Raw genomic sequence first — 22,953 nt, forward strand, 5'->3', positions numbered from 1 at the left:
ACCCAATTCCTGCCATTATTCTTCGTATGTTTTAGCCTCCAGCCCCGATCATCGTTGTTGCTCTTCTCCACAGTGTTTCCACAGTCTCAACCTCTTTTTTATATTGCAGTGATCAAAATGGGATGCAATATTCCAGTGTGGCCTTATCAAGGCATTGTAAAGTTCCATTGTGGTTGTTTCTTCTCTTCGGGTGGTTTCTATATTTTTATTATTTTATTTTATTATTGTTTTTATTGATTATTGTACTCTTCCTGAGTCAGTTTTTGTGAGATGGGTAGCCATGTGCATGTGAGGAATAAAGATAATAAATAATAATAATGCTCCTGAAAAAAATGAGAGGAAAGGGGGGGGGGGAAATTGGGAAAGAGAACCAAGCTGCTATGTCAGGGGTAGGCAACCCAAAACACTCAAAGAGCCACTTGGACCCGTTTCCCACCAAAAATAAAACACCGGGAGCCGCAAAACCTTTTTGATATCTAAAATGAAGATAACACTGCATATATCCTTTTTTACCTTTATTATAGGTGTGTGTGCGTGTGTGTGTGCGCACACACACACACACGTTAAAAATAAAAGTAAAAATATGACTCTTGGGAATATCCATACTATTAAAACAATGATCACCAAGAGAATGCTTTAAGAGAATAAAATTACATACACACACAGGTAAAAAAAGGATATATGCAGTGTTATCTTCATTTTAGATGTCAAAAGGGTCTCTCTCTCTCTCTGTTTCTCTCTCTCCCTCCCTCTCTATCTGCCTTGGTCTGCCACTCCTCTTCCCCCACTCTCTTTCTTTCTCTCTCTCTTTCCTCTCTCTCTCTCTCTCTCTCTCTCTCTCCTTCTCTCTCTCTCTCTCTTTATCTCCCTCTCTTTCTCCCCCCCTCCTATCTGCTGCTCACCTGGCAAGCTTCAAGCTGTTGTCCAACAAGCTCAGGGGTAAGCAACCTCGTCTCTTTTATGACTCATGGACTTCAACTCCCAGAATTTCTGAGTCAGCCTAGCTGGGCTAGCTAGCTCTCTCCTGCCCTTCCTGCTTCCTGCTTCCTGCAGAGACGCAGCAAAGGGTGGAGCTCCGCCCAGTAAGCTTTTCAGCTCCTCGGAGAACACTGTGAGTGCACTCTGTTTTACACACACACACGCACACAAAAACACAAACACACAGAGAGAGGGGGGGGGAGAGAGAAAAGCAGGAAAGTGTAATTGCCTTTCTCTGTCTCTGTCTCTCTCTGCAAAGGCAGAGGAAGCTGGGAGCCACAGGGGAAGGCTCAAAGAGCCGCATGCGGCTCTGGGGCCTCAGGTTGCCAACCTGTGATCTGTACAGATTACAATATCTGACAAGAATAACAGAGTTGTAAGGGACCTTGAAGGTCATCTAATCCAACCCCCTGCTCAAGCCGGAGATCCTGACCTATACCATTTCCGACAAGTGGCTAGCCAGCCTCCTCTTAAAAATCTCCAGTGAAGAAGCACCCACAAGTTCTGAGGGCAAGTTGTTCCATTGGTTAATTGTTCTCACTGTCAGAAAATTTCTCCTTATTTCTAGCTTGAATCTCTCCTTGATCAGGGGCTGCCATAAAGAAGAGGGAATTAAGCTATTTTCCAAAGCACCTGAAGGCAGGACAAGAAGCAACGGTGCAAAGATGATTAGAGGACTGGAGGCTAAAACATATAAGGAACGGTTGCTGGAATTGGGTATGTCTAGTTTAATGAAGAGAAGGACGAGGGGGGACATGATAGCAGTGTTCCAGTATCTCAGGGGTTGCCACAAAGAAGGGGGAGTCAAGCTCTTCTCCAAGGCGCCTGAAGGCAGGACAAGAAGCAACGGATGGAAACTAATCAAGGAGAGAAGCAACCTAGAACTAAGGAGAAACTTCCTGACAGTGAGAACAATTAACCGTGGAACAACCTGCCTCCAGAAGCAGTAAATGCTCCAACACTGGAAGTTTTTAAGAAGAGACTGGACAGCCATTTGTCCGAAATGGTGTAGGGTTTCCTGCCCGAGCAGGGGGTTGGACTAGATGACCTCCAAGGTCCCTTCCAACTTTACTACTACTACTACTACTACTACTATTATTATTATTATTATTATTATTATTATTATTATTATTATTATTATTATTATTATTTTCCATCCGTTACGTCTTGTCTGGCCTTTGGGTGTACGACAGTGGTTCTCAACCTTTTTAATGCTGCGACCCCCAACCGGTCGTAAGTCAAGGACCACTCAACCGGTCGTAAGTCGAGGACTACTCAACTGGTGCAGCACCATTTGCAGAATGGGACTTTTGGCGGGCTCAGCAGGGCAGAGACAGCCTGGACAATTCCTATTGGCTTTTGAAAGCCAATAGAATTAGACTCTATTCAAGAGAGTCTATTCTATTGGTTTTCAAAAGCCAATAGAATAAAAGGGAGTAGCACAGCTAAGGAAAAGGGGGAAAAAAATGGCGGACTGCGTTGTTTGGCAACCCCCGTGAAATGGTTGTTCGACCCCAAATGGGGTCCCGACCCATAGGTTGAGAACCACTGGTGTACGAGATGCATGAAATAAAAGAGCAAGACAGCCGCCATGATGCCATGGCTCTTGACCCCACTACTTGACATTATTTGCAAATTGTTGAAGAGAAAAAGAAGCGGAGAAAGTTGGGGATGCTATTATGGGGAAAGAAGTGAAAGATCATGAGAAGAAGGCCAAGGGCTGCGATAAGAGATCTTGAGAAATGTTGTTTTATGTGCTTGGAAATCCCAGGTCAGCTCACGACATCTGATAATTTCTGATTGATGGTTTTTGTTCACTGTACGTCATATTTATGCTCTATTGTTTTTTTTTTAATCTCTCTTTCTTTGTCTTCAATCTGGGAATACCATTTTCGGTGTGCCAAGACTATAAACTTTGCTCTATTCGTTTTGGTCCGGTTCTCTGATTCGCCAAATGAAATGGACCCAACAGATTTAAAGGTCCTGGAAATATCTCTCATTTGGTCTGGATGCGTCCTCAGCAAAGAGCTGATGTGTTACAAAACTGACATTTCTGGCACAGAAATCAAAGTCAATAGTGTAGAAAGGCTGATGGGCCAATTACTCCTTTTCCTGGTTTGCGACACAGATGAGGTTTCCTGGTCCCTCCCTGGCTATGGAAACCCCTTTGTGGTCTTGTCATTATTGTGCTGCAATTATTTAGTCAAAGAGGATTTATGCATTGTTTAGGTCATGTTTATTTTCACAAGCTGTTCCCGCTCTGCTAAACGAAAAGCAAACAGAATCTGTCAACAAAACCCAATTAATGTTGGCTAACATGAGCTGCAAATCACTTCGGCTCTCAACCAACAACATAGCCTGGTCTGTATACAAAGGCTGAGGTGCGAGGAGTCCTCGAGGTACGACCACAGTTGAGCCCCAAATTCTCATTGCTAGGTAAGAGAGCTATTCAGTGAGTTTTGCCCCATTTTACGACCATTCTTGCCACACAAATTAAGTGAATCATTGCAGCTGTTAAGTCTGCAGTTAGTAACACGGTTTGTTAAGAGAATCTGGCTTCCCCATTGACTTTGCCTGTCATTAGTAACATGAGTGAATCTGTGAAACTTTGTTCGTCAGAAGGTCACAAAGTGGCTACATGACCCAATGGTGGGACTCTAGAAAGAGTGCAGAGAAGAGCAACAAAGATGATTAGGGGACTGGAGGCTAAAACATATAAGGAACGGTCGCTGGAACTGAGAATGTCTAGTTTAATGAAGAGAAGGACGAGGGGGGACATGATAGCAGTGTTCCAGTATCTCAGGGGCTGCCACAAAGAAGAGGGAGTCAAGCTATTTTTCAAGGCACCTGAAGGGAGGACAAGAAGCAATGGATGGAAACTAATCAAGGAGAGAAGCAATCTAGAACTCAGGAGAAACTTCCTGACAGTTGGAACAATTAACCAGTAGAACAACCTGCCTCCAGAAGCGGTAAATGCGCCAACACTGGAAGTTTTTAAGAAGAGACTGGACAGCCATTTGTCTGAAATGGTATAGGGTTTCCTGCCTGAGCAGGGGTTGGACTAGATGTCCCTTCCAACTTAATAATAATAATAATAATAATAATAATAATAATAATAATAATAATAATATAATAATAATAATATAACAATAACACTATGTGAGCAATCGGTTCTCTGTGTGGATGCCGCTTCCGGGAGTCCATTCTGGGCCTGGGCAACAAAAAAATTAGCTACCGGTGCTGCCGAAGTGGTGTGAACTGGTTGAATCCCACCCCTGACATGATCCTAGGACAGTGTTTCCCAAACTTGACAATTTTAAGGCATGAGGACTTCAACTCCGAGAATTCCACAGCCAGCAACGCTGGCTGTGGAATTCTGGGAGTTGAAGTCCACATGCCTTAAAATTGTCAAGTTTGGGAAACACTGTCCTAGGACATTGCAACTGTCATAAATACACGCCAGTTGCCAAGTGTCCAAATTTTGAGTATGTGATCACGGGATGCTGCAATTTCATAAGGGTGAAAAAATGATCAAGAGATTTTTTTCAATGCCTTTGTAACTTCAAATGGTCACTAAATGAATGGGTATAAGTTGAGGACTACCTGTAATTCTCAGCCCTTTTTGAGGTAAACCAGATCAGAAAAAACCCGACTCTACATGCTGGATGATGCACTTGTACTCCACAGAGAACTGTGGAATATTTACGAATGTCTCCATTTCTTTGTCCATTTCATAACATACGAATTAGTTTTGTGTCCTCCAACTTGTTGTCAACTCTTAGCAACCACATATTGCAGGGGTAGGCAACCTTGGCCCTTTTATGACTCGTGGACTTCAACTCCCAGAATTCCTGAGCCAGCCATGCTGAGGGGAAAGGGAGAGGTTTCCAAGCTGAGCCATGCTGGCTCAGAAATTCTGGGAGTTGAAGTCCACAAATCATAAAAGAGCCAAAGTTGCCTACCCCTGACATAGAGCAGGGCTTTTCAACCAGTGGTACGGGTACCACCTGTGGTACATTGGCACCTGGCAGGTGGTACACGTCCATCCTAGAAAAGTGGTAGTGGGGGAGGGGAATGAGCCAAACCGGTGGCAGCACCGCACAAGCCTGAACGAGAGATGGCTGGAGCTGCAGGGCTGCCAGGGCTCAGTGGAAGAGCCAGGATCAGTGCTGCTTTCCAGCTGATTGGCACTTCTTCGGGGCTATCAGGGCTCAGTGGCAGTGCCAGGATCAGTGCCAGGCTCCAGCTGGAGCTCGGCGTTGATCCTGGCGCTTCTGCTGAGCCCAGAAGAAGCGCCGATCAGCTGGAATGTTGCAGCATCTCCAGGGTCTTGTGATTTACATTCTGATGCTTGGCAACTGATTCATATTTATGACTGTCACAGTGTCCCAGGGTCATGTGAAGTGACCAAAACCTGCTGCAACCACCCAGCAGACGGGGGGGGGGGGAATAAAAACCAAACACCCCCCTCCCCACCCCTGCTGCTAATCCTCAACAGAAATGCTCACAACAATGAAAACCTCAGACAGGAGGAAGAGCGCCGACAGGCGGGCAGGCAGGTGTCTTGCTAGGCTGTGGCTTGGGGGGCACTTTTTTCAGTGCCATTGTAACTTCGAACAGTCACTAAGCGAACTGTTGTAAGTCGAGGACCACCTGTACTTTATCACTTTTTTCCTTTTGGGGGGGGGGTCATCACGTTTTTGACACCTTGCTAGGCAACTGGTGGTACTCAGATGTTGCCATATCCTAAAAGTGGTACAATGGGTGAAAAGGTTGAAAAGCCCTGACATAGAGGATACAGATTATAGCCTGCTTAACATGTTTTTCAGGCAGAAAGTCCAAATTTCATGTTTGCTCTTTTAAATAATTGATCAGAGCACAGACAAGGTACTTCGCTATTTAGGAAGTTGATCTCTTCCACCAGGCTCTTCATGCTTAATTCATTTTCTCTTGCTTCTTTTTTAATCAGATTCCTTTTTTTATAAGATTTTATTGATTTTTTCTTATATACACATAACAGTTTTTCAACCAATGTGCTATCTGGGTTTAAAAACGCTAATACATGTTTAATTCCTAATCCTTCATTCTTTCCTCTAACCATTGATAGAATAAGTCCCAAGTTTGATAATATTGTGTTTCTTCTTTTTCTTTCAATCTCATAGTCAATCTGTCCATCTCTGCGCATTCCAGTATTTTTTTTAATTATTTCTTCCTCTGGTGGTATTCTTCATTTTTCCAATATTGCGCAAACATTATTCTCACAGCTGTTGTGATGTGTAAAATCAAATATACGCTTTGTTTGTTAATCTTTTCTGGCATTATACTTAGTAAGAAAAGTTCAGGTTTAAAATCTACGTGTTCTCCCAATATCTTTTCTAAGCAAGTATGTATTTTTTTCCAATAGCTCTTTGCTTTATCACGTCCACCAAACATGATAATACGTGCCTGAGTTATGTTTACATTTCCAACATCTATCTGACATATTTTGAGCATTTTTGCTAACCTTACTGGTGGCAGGTGCCATCTATAAAACATTTTATATAAATTTTCTTTATACAAAGTTATAATAATAATAATAGTAAAGTTGGAAGGGACCTTGGAGGTCATCTAGTCCAACCCCCTGCTCAGGCAGGAAACCCTACACCATTTCGGACAAATGGCTGTCCAGTCTCTTCTTAAAAACTTCCAGTGTTGGAGCATTTACTGCTTCTGGAGGCAGGCTGTTCCACTGATTAATTGTTCTCACTGTCAGGAAGTTTCTCCTTAGTTCTAGTTGCTTCTCTCCTTGATTAGTTTCCACCCGTTGCTTCTTCTCCTGCCTTCAGGTGCTTTGGAAAATAGCTTAATTCCCTCTTCTTTATGGCAGCCCCTGAGATATTGGAATACTGCTATCATGTCCCCCCTTGTCCTTCTCTTCGTTAAACTAGACACACCCAATTCTAGCAACCGTTCCTTATATGTTTTAGCCTCCAGTCCCCTAATCATTTTTGTTGCTCTTCTCTGTACTGTTTCTAGAGTCTCAATTGATATTGTCAATTTGTAATTTCTTTCCCATAACTTTTGCCATTTTTCTAGTTCTATATATTATACCCAAAATTTTCCTGATCACATGATCCCAGGACAGTGCAACCATCCTACATACGTATCAGTTGCCAGGCGTCCAGATTTTGATCACGTAAACACAGGGATGCCGCAACAGTTGTTCGGGGTGAAAAACTATTACAAGTCGCTTTTTTCAATGCCGTTGCAACTTCGAACAGTCACTAAATCAACCATTGTTTAAGTCGAGGGCTACCTATGTCCACTGTTATGTGTCCTTTCTAATTTGCAATCTTCCTTAACTTTCATTCTGTGATAGAATCTTCCTTAACTTTCATTCTGTGCCACCTGTTGGTGTTAGACAGTGTCACTTCACAGAAAGAGTAATGGAAGCTTGGAACCAACTTCCAGCAGAGGTGGTGGGTCAACCATCAATAACTGAATTTAAACATGCTTGGGATAAACATCCACCATCCAATAAAAAAATGTTGTTTTTTTAAAAAGCAGACTCAGTGGACCAATAAGTCTTTTTCTGCTGCCAATTTTCTATATTTCTACTATTTGTGCCTCCAAGCTTTACATTTTATCCTCAGACCACCACAGAGAAAAAAAAACCATTGACCTTGACAATCACACATAAATGTTTCTTATCTTCAGATCAGTTCCCATCAGTTAGCTGAAATTCAGTTGGCAAGCCCTTGGGTCAATTTTGTGAAAACCTATTCCAGGTTGATTGTGCCATTGTTTGCACTGTAGCATGAGTCCAGAATTGAGCTAACTTAATCTTGCATGGGTTTGATTAAGCATAAGCCATGGCTAAACAGAACCTCTGAAGTTAGGAAAGAAGTCAACTCATATGTAAACATGATAAGAGAGATGTGCCTGTCCATAACCATGAGGCAACCGTATTTTATTTATATACACATACACACACACACACACACACACACACACACATACATATAAAAGTTTTAAGAGCAACAGTAAGAATACAAACTAAATTCAAACAAAAAAATGAAAGAGAAATGACAGAAAAGTCAAAGTACAATAAGAACAATAGAAAAAAGTAGAAAAAAGCAAGATACAAAGATATTAAGATATAAAAAAGCTCCCACTATTATTCACAGCAGTTATACAAACAAATATATTTTAATTTCTCTCTCTAAAGATACATCACGACTCTTCTTTCTACAATTTATCCTGCCTAATCGTCAAAACCATAAATCACAAGTTCATTTTTTTCCATTTTTACACAAAACGTCCATAAGGGGTTTCCAGTCACCAATAAATGTAGATATTGTCCATCTTTAGTCAAAGAAATTAATCCATTTTATCAAGAAAATCATCAATTATTTCTTCACAGTGGGTGGAACAGCTTGCCTTCAGAAATTGTGGCCCCTCCATCACTGAAGATTTTGAAGAAGAGACTAGATCAGTGGTTCTCAACCTTTCTAATGCCGCGACCCCATAATACAGTTCCCCATGTTGTGGTGACCCCCAACTACTTATACATCACTGGGTGCCAGGGGCGTGGCCAAAGAAAAAGGGGAAAAAATGGCGGACAGCCTTGTTTGGCGACCCCCGTGAAATGGTCGTTCGACCCCAAATGGGGTCCCGACCCACAGGTTGAGAACCACTGGACTAGACAGTCACCTGTCTGAGATGTTATAGGTTCTCATGTTCAAGCAGGGGGCTGGACTAGAAGACCTCCGAGGTCCCATCCAGTTCTATTCTGATTCACTGGGCATAATCTCATAGCAGTAACCATATATTGCAATAATCTTCCATGGCTTTTCCCCCTATTTATCCATCAATGTTAAAAGGAAAAGTCCTGACTTTGGGGGTAACCAGAATTCTGGGCTATTTCACCACGCTTTCTGCCCCCCCCCTTTTTTTCTGATTTCTTCTTCCTTTCCTCCAAATGCCACTGCAGCATCCCTTGTTTGCTTCACTTCTATCCACCACTCGTCATGCAGTTAAGAGCTTTGCTCCTGGCAACCATGCACTTTACACGGAAAGATCTTTTTCCAGCAAAATTCCTGCATGCAATGCCTGAACGATTTCCCGCAAAGGAAGCCGCCTCCCGAGCAGCTCACGCTGCTCGGTTTCCTGAGGGTTAAAACCACTGAGCAGATTCCTAGAGGGGATGGAATTGGAAAAGAAGCGGAAACGCCTCTGCATGATGTGCGCTTCCCATCGTTGACCTCCCTCTCCCTCTTGCGGGAAACGGGGTTCCCTCTTTCCTCGCTTCTGCCTTAGATGGCAGCCCTACCCTCTTCCAATTTTTTTTTGCAGGAGCAGGGGAAAGGCAAATCGAGATCATGGCGAAGGAATGAAGGGAAGGATGCTGGGCAGAGGGGCTGGAAAGCTAAGAGGGGCCAGAAGAAGGCACAGATGATTTGGTTCCCACCAGCGACATTTTTATTTATATAAACATTTAGGTCTGTTTTCTGGAGATTAAAGATGGCTAGAACAGTTCGCCTATTTCAAAGATAAAACGTCTCATAGTGTGCTTGTTGTGGGGAAAATAGGAGGAAAGAGAATTAGGTATGTTCACCACCTTGAGTTATGTATAAAAATAATAAAGGTGATGTATTTATCTACCTACCTAGTCACTGGCCCTTGATTAAACCTGAGATATCATAAAATCCAATCATGAAAGACCCAAATGGAGGCTTCTTAAAGGATCAGTACTTTTAATTCGATTGAATTAAGTCTTGGGTGGGAACACAATCTGAACACTGGCAGCAGTTGTATTCAGAAGTGCCACACCTTAGAAAGTTAATGGCATCGCTTTATCAATTTTATTAGCCAATCCATATCAGACAATAGAGTTATTTACCCTATAAAGAAGACATCAATCATTCCTGTACACTCCCTTATTCCAGTGATGGGATTCAACTATGTGAACAACTTGTTCTCTGTGTGGATGCTGCTTCCGGAAGTCCATTCTAGGCCTAGGCAACAAAAAATTAGCTACCGGTTCTACCAAAGTAGTGCGAACCGGCTAAATCCCACCATTGCCTTATTTCTTCCTCAGCATATCACATCTGTGTATTTGTTTCCCACGCTTGCATGAAATTGGTCCCTGACGCAAATAATGATTACATAAGCGAGATAGCAATAGCTAGGCAAGGCTACACAATTTGTTTCTTTTTCTAGTTCCAGTTACAAAACTCTACATTGTCTGTCTGTCTGTCTGTTCTGTCTTATCTATCATCTCAGCATACACCACAATATAACAATCCAATATAATATGAATAATGTTGAAATTTCCTTCCTTCCTTCCTTCCTTCCTTCCTTCCTTCCTTCCTTCCTTCCTTCCTTCTTTTCTCTGCCTCCTTTCCTTTTTTTCATTTTCCTTCCTTCCCTCCCTCCCAGTAGGTTCTTTTGATTTCTGGAAGAAAATTGGTATTAAAACTATTGATGCATATCAATTAACAGTAATAAACTCTTGCCTTGCCAATCCTAGTCTTCTTTATTTTTATAGTGGTGGTAAAACTCAATACTGGTGTAAATGAAAAAAAGACACACAAATTTTAAAATCTTAAAATATATAGTTAGGCTAGATACTATGTTTATATTAGTTGGAAAATTTGAACAGATTGCTTGAAATTCCTTTTGTTTGTTGATATTTCCCAGTAAGGCAACGCTGGAGTACAATGGAACAGAGCATTTGCATTTTACTCAAAAATAAAATAGCTAAAGAAACCTCCCCGGCTTTAATTCTACTTCCTCCTTCCTGGATTTTAGGAGAGCAGTAAAGACCTGGCATTTTTTTATAGCCTAGAACAGTGATGGCGAACCTTTTAGAGACCGAGTGCCCAAACTGCAACCCAAAACCCACTTATTTATCGCCGGGTGCCAGGTGGGCATGTGGGCAAGGTGGGCATGGTCACCTCAATGTTGCTTGAGGGGAGGGATGCCTGTGGTGGGTGGGCAGGATTGGGGGACATCCAGGGGGTCTCTGGCAGGAGGCCCGTCCTGCGGGTTGAAGCAAGGCAGGGCAGGGGTGCCATTTCCATGGGGTAAGGCAAGGGCTCGGGTGGCTGCTATCTGACACCATTGGCCCCTGCACACAGATGCCGACGAGTGCATGGAGGCCAACAGTGTCCGTCAGCAACCACAGTCTGCCGGCCCCTCAACCTGTGCACTCTGGGGCTCTGCAGCCCGCTGCCAGCAGTTCAGAGAAGCCACTTCTGAGCTGCATGACCAGCCGACAGCTGAGGAGGCGATGCAGTGGGTCGTGCCCGGGAAAAGGAGAGCATGCGAGACCAGGAGGGATGGGACGGGAGGGAGGGAAACCAGCTGTGCCGGGATCCATCCGGTCACGTGGGCCCTCAGCGAGTTAGAAGGCGGCTGGTTCAAGAGGGGCAGTTGCCGTCTCCGGGGCATGGCGTGCGTGCCTACAGAGAGGGCTCTGAGTGCCACCTCTGGTACGCATGCCATAGGTTCGCCACCACTGGCCTAGGAGGAAGGTATGCTTTGAATGTTAGGATGTATTGGTGGGCGCTTTTTTTTAAAAAAAAAAACAATGCTGAGATTTTATTGAGGGCTTTTATGACATTTCTGATGGGGAGCTACTCAGACCTTTCTAGATGAGCAACATACAGATATAATAAATAGTTATGAGTTCTTCCAAGAATTACATGTTCTACCTATATGAATTTCATTGAGTAATCCAGCTTGGATATTTAATTAAATACCTAACTTTGACAAGTAACTGTCCCCTCTTGGTTATGGCCCCAAGGGAGTTAGTTATGGCCTGACACTTCTTGAAGAGTGGAAAATAAATCAAGCTGTGCAAATAGTATGAACGATCCGTAGTCCTCTGAGCTTTCTAATCCACTTGCTTTTATTTCCGGAAAAAGCTCTTCTTGCTAACGATAGCATAATATTTCAATTAAAGTATGTTTTTGTATTGGAATTTTGTTTAGTACTATGTTGCCTTGAAACGGAATCGGCTAGAAGAGAAAGGCACTTTGTTAGCATCATTGGTGTTTCCCCTGGAGGGAAGTCTAGAAATGAACACGCAAGGCATACGTGCAGTGTAGTGGGATTCAAATATGTGAACAACCGGGTTCTCTGTGTGGATGCTGCTTCCGGAAGTCCATTTTGGGTCTGGGCAACAACCGGTTCTGCCGAAGTGGTGCGAACTGGCTGAATCCCACCACTGCAGAAATCTCAAGACTAAGACCACGTACAACATTTCTAAAAGGGCAGGGCAGAAGATCCTGTAGGTGAACATACTTCCTGAGTCATGAACCCAGAGCAATAAATACCACTAGTATATGATCATCTTCCTGGGCAGCTATGATAGACTATTTTGTTGTTATTAGTTGTGAAGTTGTGTCCGACCCATTGCAACCCCATGGACAACATTCCTCCAGGCCTTCCTGTCTTCTACCATCTTCTGGAGTCCATTTAAGTTTACACCTACTGCTTCAGTGACTCCATCCAGCCACCTCATTCTCTGTCGTCCTCTTCTTCTATTGCCCTCAATCTTTCCCAGCATTAGGCCCTTCTCCAGTGAGTCCTTCCTTCTCATTAGGTGGCCAAAGTATTTGAGTTTCAACCTCAGGATCTGGCCTTCTAAAGAGCAGTTGCGGTTGATCTCCTCTAGGACTGACCGGTTTGATCGCCTTGCAGTCCAGGGGACTCACAGGAGTCTCCTCCAGCACCAGAGTTCAAAGGCCTCAATTCTTTTGCGCTCAGCCTTTCTTATGGTCCAACTTTCACAGCCATACATTGCAACTGGGAAAACTATGGCCTGGCTATATGCACTTTTGTTGGCAGGATGATGTCTCTGCTTTTTAGTATGCTGTCTAGATTTGCCATAGTTCTTGGTTGCAGTCCCTATCTGCGGTGATCTTGGAGCCCAGGAAGATAAAATCTGTCACTACCTCCATTGGTTTCCCATCTATTTGCCAGGAAAACCATCATGATTTATCTCTTTCCCTTCTGAAAGGGCATTAGTGGCCCACAAACCTATTTTCTGGTTTTTTTTTCACAGATATTTTCTAAGATATTAGATATTTTACGATAGCAAATTGTCAAGTGAATTTCTGTGGCTGAAGAAGTGTTTCTTTTTTTTTCTTATTTTCAGGCACTGAGCTTCATTGGAGTACAATAGAGAGGGACTACAAACAACTAGGCAATGAAGTCAAGAAGCTAGGAGCACAAGTAGTGTTCTCATCAGTTCTCTCAACGAAAGGACAACACCCACTGAGGGAAAAAAGAATCTTAGAAATAAACCATTGGCTAAAGCAGTGGTTCTCAACCTGTGGGTCGGGACCCCATTTGGGGTTGAACGACCATTTCACGGGGGTCGCCAAACAACGCAATCCGCCATTTTTCCCCCTTTTCCTTAGCTGTGCTACTCCCTTTTATTCTATTGGCTTTTGAAAGCCAATAGAATAGACTCTCTTGAATAGGGTCTAATTCTATTGGCTTTCAAAAGCCAATAGGAATTGTCCAGGCTGTCTCTGCCCTGCTGAGCTCACCAAAAGTCCCATTCTGCAAACGGTGCTGCACCGTTGAGTAGTCCTCGACTTACGACCGGTTGGGGGTCGCGGCATTAAAAAGGTTGAGAACCACTGGGCTAAAGGGTTGGTGTCGCCAAGAAAATTTTGGTTTCCTGGATCATGGACTGCATTTCCTACACAAAGAACTTTTAGCAAGGAATGGGCTACACCTCACAAAAACAGGCAAAAATGTACTTGGAAAAAGACTGGCCCAACTCATCAGGAGGGCTTTAAACTAAAACTGAGGGCAGGAGGGTGACCAATCTCTAGAACAGTGATGGCGAACATTTTAGAGACCAAGTGTCCAAACCGCAACCCAAAACCCACTTTTTTATTGCAAAGTGTCAGGGCTGCATCAGCATTGTGGTGCCCTTGGGGGGGGGCAGGGAGGCACCTCTGAGTTCCGCCTCTGGCATGCAAAACCTGGGGGCGCAAAAATGGGCCACCATGCTGCAAGGCACAAAAACAGCCGCCACTGCGCCATGGGGTGCAGATACAAGGCACTGCACCATGCAAGAATGGGGCAGGGCTAGTATCACACAGGCACTAGCTCCGTCCCATTTGCAGCGCATGCGTGCTCACAGCCCCGTGCATGCATGCACGCATATAAAATGCTTCCCCCTCCCTTTTCTTCCAGTCCACCAATCGACAATGGTTGGCGACCTCCACTCTACCACCTCTATTCGAGCTTGCTAGTTGGCCGCTTCGCCTCCTTTGTGCTGGGTGGGGCTCCTGCTCTGGGCGGCGGTGGTGCACGTGCCAACAGAAAGGGCTCTGAGTGCCACCTCTGGCACAGGTGCCATAGTTTCACCACCACTGCTCTAGAACAGTGGTTCTCAACCCGTGGGTCGGGACCCCATTTGGGGTCAAACGACTATTTCACAGGGGTCGCCAAACAACGCAGTCTGCCATTTTTTTCCCCTTTTCCTTGGCTGTGCTACTCCCTTTTATTCTATTGGCTTTTGAAAGCCAATAGAATAGACTCTCTTGAATAGAGTCTAATTCTATTGGCTTTCAAAGCCAATAGGAATTGTCCAGGCTGTCTCTGCCCTGCTGAGCCCGCCAAAAGTCCCATTCTGCAAACGGTGCTGCAAGTTGTCTGCAGCGAAGGCGAGCTGTCTGGAAGTTTCCACCCCTCCCTGCTGAGCAACTACTAAAAATGTAAGTAAAAGAGGATCAAGGGTGGGAAGTGGGAGGCCGGTGGGCGCAGGGAGGGTTGCTGGCGCATGTGGGGCCCGGAGGGTGCTTTACCTCCCTTAGGCTGGGCCAGCTGGTGGCCCAGCCGATAGTCGGCCTGCGCCATCTCTGCCGCTTGCCAGCTACGCCTCAGCCGGCGCAGGGGACGGCACCACGCATGCGCAGCGCTCCCGGGCAGGGAAAGTCCTTGGCTTACGACTGGTTGGGTAGTCCTCGACTTATGACTGGTTGGGTAGTCCTCGACTTACGACCAGTTGGGGTCGCGGCATTAAAAAGGTTGAGAACCACTGCTCTAGAATCTCTAGAACCCAAAGCCAATCACAAATCCCAAGAAAACAAATCAAAAAATGAGGTAGGCCGAGATGAAAAAAACAGAAAAAAACAACAACCAGGAGACACAGGAAACATCCCCATAGACAGGCAGAAAAATCTTAAATACTTATATACAAATGCTCAAAGCTTGGGGAATAAACAGGGCATGCTAGAAGCAATAGTACACAAGGGAGGGTATGACACAGTTGGTATAACAGAAACCTGGTAGAATGAAACCCATGAATGGAATGGACTGATGGATGGATGCAAATTGTTCAAAAGGATCAGGTTTACAAAAAGAGGAGGAGGTGTTGCGCTATATGTAAGACAGTGGTTCTCAACCTGTGGGCCGGGACCCCATTTGGGGTTGAATGACCATTTCACGGGGGTCGCCAAACAACGCAGTCTGCCATTTTTTTCCCCTTTTCCCTGGCTGTGCTACTCCCTTTTATTCTATTGGCTTTTGAAAGCCAATAGAATAGACTCTGTTGAATAGAGTCTAATTCTATTGGCTTTCAAAAGCCAATAGGAATTGTCCAGGCTGTCTCTGTCCTGCTGAGCCCACCAAAAGCCCCAGTCTGCAAACGGTGCTGCAAGTTGTCTGCAGCGAAGGCGAGCTGTTTGGAAGTTTCCACCTCTCCCTGCTGAGAAACTACTAAAAATGTAAGTAAAAGAGGGTCAGGGGCGGGAGGTGGGAGGCCGGTGGGCGCAGGGAGGGTTGCTGGCGCACGTGGGGCCCGGAGGGTGCCTTACCTCCCTTAGGCTGGGCCAGCTGGTGGCCCAGCCGGTGGTCGGCATATGCCAGTGTTTCCCAAACTTGACAATTTTAAGGCATGTGGACTTCAACTCCGAGAATTCCACAGCCAGCATTGCTGGCTGTGGAATTCTGGGAGTTGAAGTCCACATGCCTTAAAATTGTCAAGTTTGGGAAACACTGGCCTACGCCATCTCTGCTGCTTGCCAGCTACGCCTCGGCCGGCGCAGGGGACGGCGCCGCGCATGCGCAGCGCTCTCGGGCAGGGAAAGTCCTCGACTTACGACTGGTTGGGTAGTCCTTGACTTACGACTGGTTGGGTAGTCCTCGACTTACGACCAGTTGGGGTCGCGGCATTAAACAGGTTGAGAACCACTGATGTAAGAGAACACTACATATCTGCAGAAATGCACATGATCAAAGATAAAATCTCTCCTGAAACTATGTTGGAAGAACCACCTAGACAAAAACCTCCTATTCTCACCCCGCCCATTCCCCTGCAACAGACCTATTTTTCCTGTAAAGAAGTCCAAGGTAGACAGTGAAGGAAACCCAGTCTTTAGATTTCTTCATGACCTCCGCCTGGTGAACAATCACATGATCCCACGAGCACCCGTTGTTCCGAACCCGGCCACCATTATCACTGAGGTTCCAGCCTCAGCGACCCATTTTTCAGTTATCGACCTCTGCTCAGCATTTTTCAGCATCCCGATAGACCCCTCTTCCCAATATCTTTTTGCCTTCACCTGGGAAGATCAGCAATACACCTGGACCCGTTTGCCCCAAGGCTACACGGAGTCCCCAATCCTGTTCTCGCAAGCACTAAAAGCAGACCTCTTCTCTATCACTCTGCCAGGAGGATCAACCCTAATTCAGTATGTCGATGACCTCCTCATAGCCCTCTGGGTCTGAACACACATGCAAAATTGACACCTTACACTTACTAAAATCCTTAGCCGAGAAGAGACATAAGGCTTCCCTCTCAAAGCTGCAATATCTTCAACAGGAGGTAACCTACTTAGATTACATTATTGCCCCAGGTATTAGGAAATTAGCCCCGAGCTGCATACAAACGATACTAGGTATGAAGCCGCCTCGCCAAGTGCAAGCCCTTTTGGGAATGCTGAGTGTCTGCCGACCATGGATCCGCTCCTTCGGAGAATTGGCAAAACCACTTATCCAGCTTACAACTAAGACAATGCCTGATCCCACTAACTGGGCAAAATCCCTGGGATCACAACCTGTTACGGATAAAGCAAGCACTAACATCAGCCCCAGCTCTGGGTCTCCCTGATTTATAAAAAGCATTTCACTCTTTTTATTCACAAAAAAACAAGGTGTTCTAACCCAAAGGTTCGGACCCACGCATCGCCCAGTAGCATATTATTCTGTCACCTTAGATCAGTGGTTCTCAAGCTGTGGGTCGGGACCCCATTTGGGGTCGAACGACCATTTCACGGGGGTCACCAAACAACGCAGTCCGCCATTTTTTCCCCCTTTTCCTTAGCTGTGCTACTCTTTTTTATTCTATTGGCTTTTGAAAGCCAATAGAATAGACTCTCTTGAATAGAGTCTAATTCTATTGGCTTTCAAAAGCCAATAGGAATTGTCCAGGCTGTCTCTGCCCTGCTGAGCCCGCCAAAAGTCCCATTCTGCAAACGGTGCTGCACCAGTTGAGTAGTCCTCGACTTACGGCTAGTTGAGTAGTCCTCGACTTACGACCGATTGGGGGTCGCGGCATTAAAAAGGTTGAGAACCACTGCCTTAGATTTAGTGGCTCAAGGGACAGTCCCCTGGCTAAGAGCAGTAGCAGCCAAAGGACATTGTCCAAGGTCATCCACTCACATTACAAATCCTGCACGAAGTATTTGTGATCCTCCTCAAAGCACAAACTCAGGCTTTTATCCAGCAACGCCTGGCCCAATATGAGGCAGAATTATTCACCTCCGATCATATCACCTTCAAAAGGTGCACTACACTCAACCCAGCTACCCTTCTACCAACTGACCACTCCGGGGAAAGTCTTCATGACTGCCTCCATTTAGTCCACGGCGCCGAATTACCCCAATCTTACCAACATCCCACTTGACAAACCAGACATGGAACTCTTCAGACGGCTCATCTGACATATATGAAGGAGCGAGGGTGGTGGGCGCAGCCGTAGTTTCCCTCCATGAAATCGTCTGGGCTTCCCCCCTCCCCCATCTAACACCGCTCAAGCGGCAGAACTAATAGCTTTAACGAAAGCCTGTGAAGCCGCGAGGGACCGTCTACTGCATCTACACCAGGAGTGTCAAACTCAATTTCATGGAGGGCTGCATCAGCATTGCAGTTGCCCTTGGGGGAGGGCGGGGGTGTGTGGCCAGGGTGGGTGCAACCTACTGGGTGGGTGTGGCTGGAGTGGGTGTGGCCAGGGTGGGTGCAGCCTACTGAGTGGGCATGGATGGAGTGGGTGTGGCCTACTGGGTGGACAGGGCCTGCTGGGAGGGCGTGGCCAGCTCTACATCATTCACCTCAAGGATGCCTGTGGGGGCCTGGACAGGAGTGGGACAGATCTGAGGGCCTCTGGCAGAAGGGAGTGGGACCGGGGCAAGCGCCAAGGCATGGTGCATTTCTTCATTCCTCGCAAAGGAATGCACCAGCATGCACCCAGGGGGCGGGGCCAACGCAGCAGGGGCTGGTTCCTCGTTGTTTCCAGACGGCCTTGTGGAGCTAAGACTGAATGCGTTTCAGCATAGATGGCCACCACAAAATTGTACATTGGCTCCTGGCCGGCCTGGGCCAGGGCCAAGGCAGTGGGGGCCATTCCCTCACTGTTTCCAGGATGGCTTCGCAGGCCACATGAAACGACTTCGCGGGCCGCATCCGGCCCCCGGACCTTGTGTTTGACATGTCTGATCTACACAGATTCAAGGTATGCCTTTGGACTATGCCACGCCAAAGGAGCTCTGTGGAAACAACGTGGTTTCCTAACATCAGCAGGACACCATATTGCCCATGCTACCCTAGTTTCCAACCTGTTAGAAGCTATAAAATTACCCAAAGCCATAGCTGTCATTCACTGCAGGGCCCATAGAAAAGGATGATTCCACAACCATTAAAGGGAATCAGTACGCAGACGCCACAGCGAAATGGGTGGCCATGCAACCTCTCCCCCACCACATTATCGCACCTACCCTACAAACATTCCCTGTTATCCCCTACAAAGACTTCTTGGACACAGGAGAGACAGATACATGGTAAAAGAAGCTTGGGGCATTTTTTAAAGATGGGTTTTGGATAGTCCCTGATGGCAGACCCATAACACCACGTCCCTTATTACGCCTCACCTGCCAGAGGTTGCACTCAAAGGGCCATTGTGGGACTCAAGCCATGGTAGATTCCATTAGAAGAGTATGGTATGCGCCTGGTGCGTACATTGAAGCCACAAGACTAGCCAGCACCTGTAAAACCTGTCAGGCAAACAACACTACCTCCAGGAAGGCCATGAAGGTGGCAGACCCTGGGCCCAACAACCCTTTGAGAGAGAACAAATGGATTACACCCAACTACCCAAAGCAAATGTAAGTAATACTAGTAAAGTTTGAAGGGACTGTCAAGCTATTTTCCAAGGCACCTGAAGGCAGGACAAGGAGCAACGGGTGGAAACTAACCAAAGAGAGAAGCAACCTAGAACTAAGGAGAAACTTCCTGACAGTTAGAACAATTAACCAGTGGAACAACCTGCCTCCAGAAGCCATGAATGCTCCAACACTGGAAGTTTTTAAGAAGAAACTGGACAGCCCTTTGTCCGAAATGGTATAGGATTTCCTGCCTGAGCAGGGGGTTGGACTAGATGACCTCCAAGATCCCTTCCAACTTTATCATTATTATCATTATTAGCTTTTCACACTTTAGACTCAGAATGTGGCTCCAAAGTTTCTTTACTCACGAAAGCCGAATATATTTCATTGGCCGTGTCTCTAGTGGGAGTGCCAGGGTTCGCAACATGAAACTCCAGAAACGTGAATAGCCTGGCATGCACTCTAGCCAAAAGCTTGAATTCGACCTCCCACGCTCTGGATGCCCTAAACAGTGAATTAAGACAGGTCCGAGAAGCGACCTTGGAAAATCGCGCAGCAATAGGTTACCTACTATTAAGGCATAACCATGGCTGTGAGGAATTTAGAGGTTTATGCTGCTTTGACCTAGAGCAGTGGTGGCGAACCTATGGCACGGGGGTCAGAGGTGGCACTCAGAGTCCTCTCTGTGCGCACGTGCGCCGTCGCCCGGGTCCTAGGCCTTCAGCTGGGTTTTATAAAATCTTTTCGCTTTAGGCCTCTGCCACCGTGTGCAAAAAAAAAAAAAAAAGTTCAATCAGTCAATTTCAACTTCTCACGGGAAAAAAAAGTTCTCGCAAAGTTCGAATTGATTGATTGAACTTTTTAGTCCCACACAGTCTGCCGTTACCACTGCAGCCATGCCCACCCAATTGGCCCCGCCCACCCAATTGGCCACACCTACCCAATGGGCCATACCCACCCGGCACTCGACGATGCATTAGTGGGTTTTGGGTTGCAGTTTGGGCACTCAGTCTCTAAAAGGTTCACCATCACTGACCTAGAGGAGTCCTCTGGACTCATTGAAAAAGACATCCGCCACTGAAAAGAGCTAGCCTTGGATATTGGTCATAATCAACCATCCCTAGACCTTTCCTAGCTTTTCTCCTGACTACTAGATTTCCATTGGCTTAAGATCCTAATCGCAAGCATAATCACAGTCTGTGTTCTAGGAGTCTTCCTATGTTTTTTTTAAATAATTTTTTATTTTTCCAGACTCTCCCCCATACATATACCGTGAAATTTATCAGATGTTAACATACATTCTTTTTACATTCATATATAAGATACTTTTGATAAAATGAAATAAACACATACACATGACTTTTGGTGTTGCTTGCCCATTTCCCCTTTCACTGTATCCACACTCCTTCTTCTCTACCTTCTTTCTCCCTTTCTTCTCTTCCCTACTTCCCTCTTCTTTCTCTCCTCTTCTCTTTCCTTCACCATTTCTCCCCACTTCTCCTCCAACCTTCCTACTTCCTTCTCCCCTCCTTTACTCTTTTCTCTCTCCTCTCCTTTCTTCCCTCTCATCCCTCTTCAGATACAATTCAGATACAATTGGAGTCTTCCTATGTTGTCTCTGCCACTGTGGCCCCGCACTTCTCACCTGCCTCAAAAGCTGCCATCCCAATCAGAGGAAACCAAGTAACCGGACAGCACTCATAATGCTCCAGATCAGTGGTTCTCAACCTTTTTAATGCCGCGACCCCCAACCGGTCGTAGGTTGAGGACTACTCAACCGGTCATAAGTCGAGGACTACTCAACTGGTGCAGCACCGTTTGCAGAATGGGACTTTTGGCGGGCTCAGCAGGGCAGAGGCAGCCTGGACAATTCCTATTGGCTTTTAAAAGCGAATAGAATTAGACTCTATTCAAGAGAGTCTAATTCTATTGGCTTTCAAAAACCAATAGAATAAAAGGGAGTAGCACAGCTAAGGAAAAGGGAAAAAAATGGCGGACTGTGTTGTTTGGCGACCCCCGTGAAATGGTCATTCGACCCCAAATGGGGTCCCAACCCACAGATTGAGAACCACTGCACCAGATAGACACAAAGATTTCATGTTTACCCAGACACCACCTTAGATTGGGCTGAGGGCAAGATAATCCACCTGCGTTATCCGCCCCAACCCAAAGCGTGGGAATTGTTGGAAGAGCCACCTAGACAAAACCCCCATATTCTCACCCCCCATTAGGAAAACATACAAACACACTTTTCCTGAAAAAACCTTCCACTGAAATCCTGGGCATACCACTGATGAAAGTTAGCCCAGAGAAGAAATATTAAAAAGGGCAGAAAAATATATTTTTCCTCAAAAGGACTTTTTAAAACCAAACCTGGCCCCAAATCTATCTCTCTGCCCCAAGCAAGACTTTAGCCCTATACAAATGCAGATGTAAAACCATCAGAAAGTTGAAGCCAGAGCAATCAAGAAGACAAAAGAGAAGACAAACTCTAGGAGTCAGCCCCATCACCTGGGAAGCAGGATATGATAATAGAATTAAACCACAGATATCAAGGCCTAGACAAACACTCAGAAACAGCCTCAAGGTTCATGCCACAGGAACAGGAAACTATTCCAAACAAGGCTAGAGAGGATATAAAAAACCCTACTACCCCATGTGCTCTCTCTCTTTCCTCTCCTTTGCTCCTTCCTGCAAGGACCAACTTTCTGCTTCTTCAATAAACTGTAACCTTCTTCCCAAAGCAGTCTCCATGTTGCCTATTTATTCCCGGCTTGGATGAACCAGGATGAAGACTTTACTTCTAGCAGGAACATCCTTGAGGAGAACTACCTGCCCTGCGCCTGACAGGATTAAGCCACCCAAAATAGAAACTGGACAAAGGAGATACCACTTAGGACAAAGAAAAGAACATCAAGCAACCATTAAAAACACGAAAGAAAGAGCCAGCTCACCCACAGCCCCAGGGTAGAAAAAACATATAAAAAGCCACACATGGGACCAGAGGACCACCTTGCAAGGCAGGAACGCTGAAGTCACTCCACTGTTGCCTTATTGCTTTCCTGAAATAAAGATCTGCTTTGCGGTAGCTGCTCTCCTCAATTTCCTTCAGTGTTGGCTTTTCCCAGCTGGAAGCGAACCGGGAAATTCTTCTGACAAGTATAAGGGTGAATATATATATATAAAAAAGTGACATTGGCATAGGTGTATATTACAGACCACCCACCCAACCAGATGAAATGCCAACCAATTAATTGCTTTCAGGAAGCATACCACAGTAGTAATGGGAGACTTCAACTATCCAGATATCCACACATTTCTTTCTTTTTTCCTAAGCTAAGAAAAACCCGCAAGATGACGCCTTCAGAAGGAAATTTCAGATAGACATCATTTAACAACCCCCTTGTTTAGTGGCCATTCATAATTATGATAGCGATGAAACTGTAAGTTTACTGACCAGTCCTCTCATTTGCATCCTTTGAAGGTCTGTAAAGCAAAGGAAAGCTGAAGTAAGATCATAATACAGTCATGATTTCATTTAGTGAACACTTAACTGAATTGCTGGCCCCAAATGTGGTCACTAAAT

The sequence above is a fragment of the Crotalus tigris genome, unplaced genomic scaffold, assembly GCF_016545835.1.
Source record: "Crotalus tigris isolate CLP2741 ecotype Arizona unplaced genomic scaffold, ASM1654583v1 scf7180000018843.93847, whole genome shotgun sequence".
Lineage (NCBI taxonomy): Eukaryota > Metazoa > Chordata > Lepidosauria > Squamata > Viperidae > Crotalus > Crotalus tigris.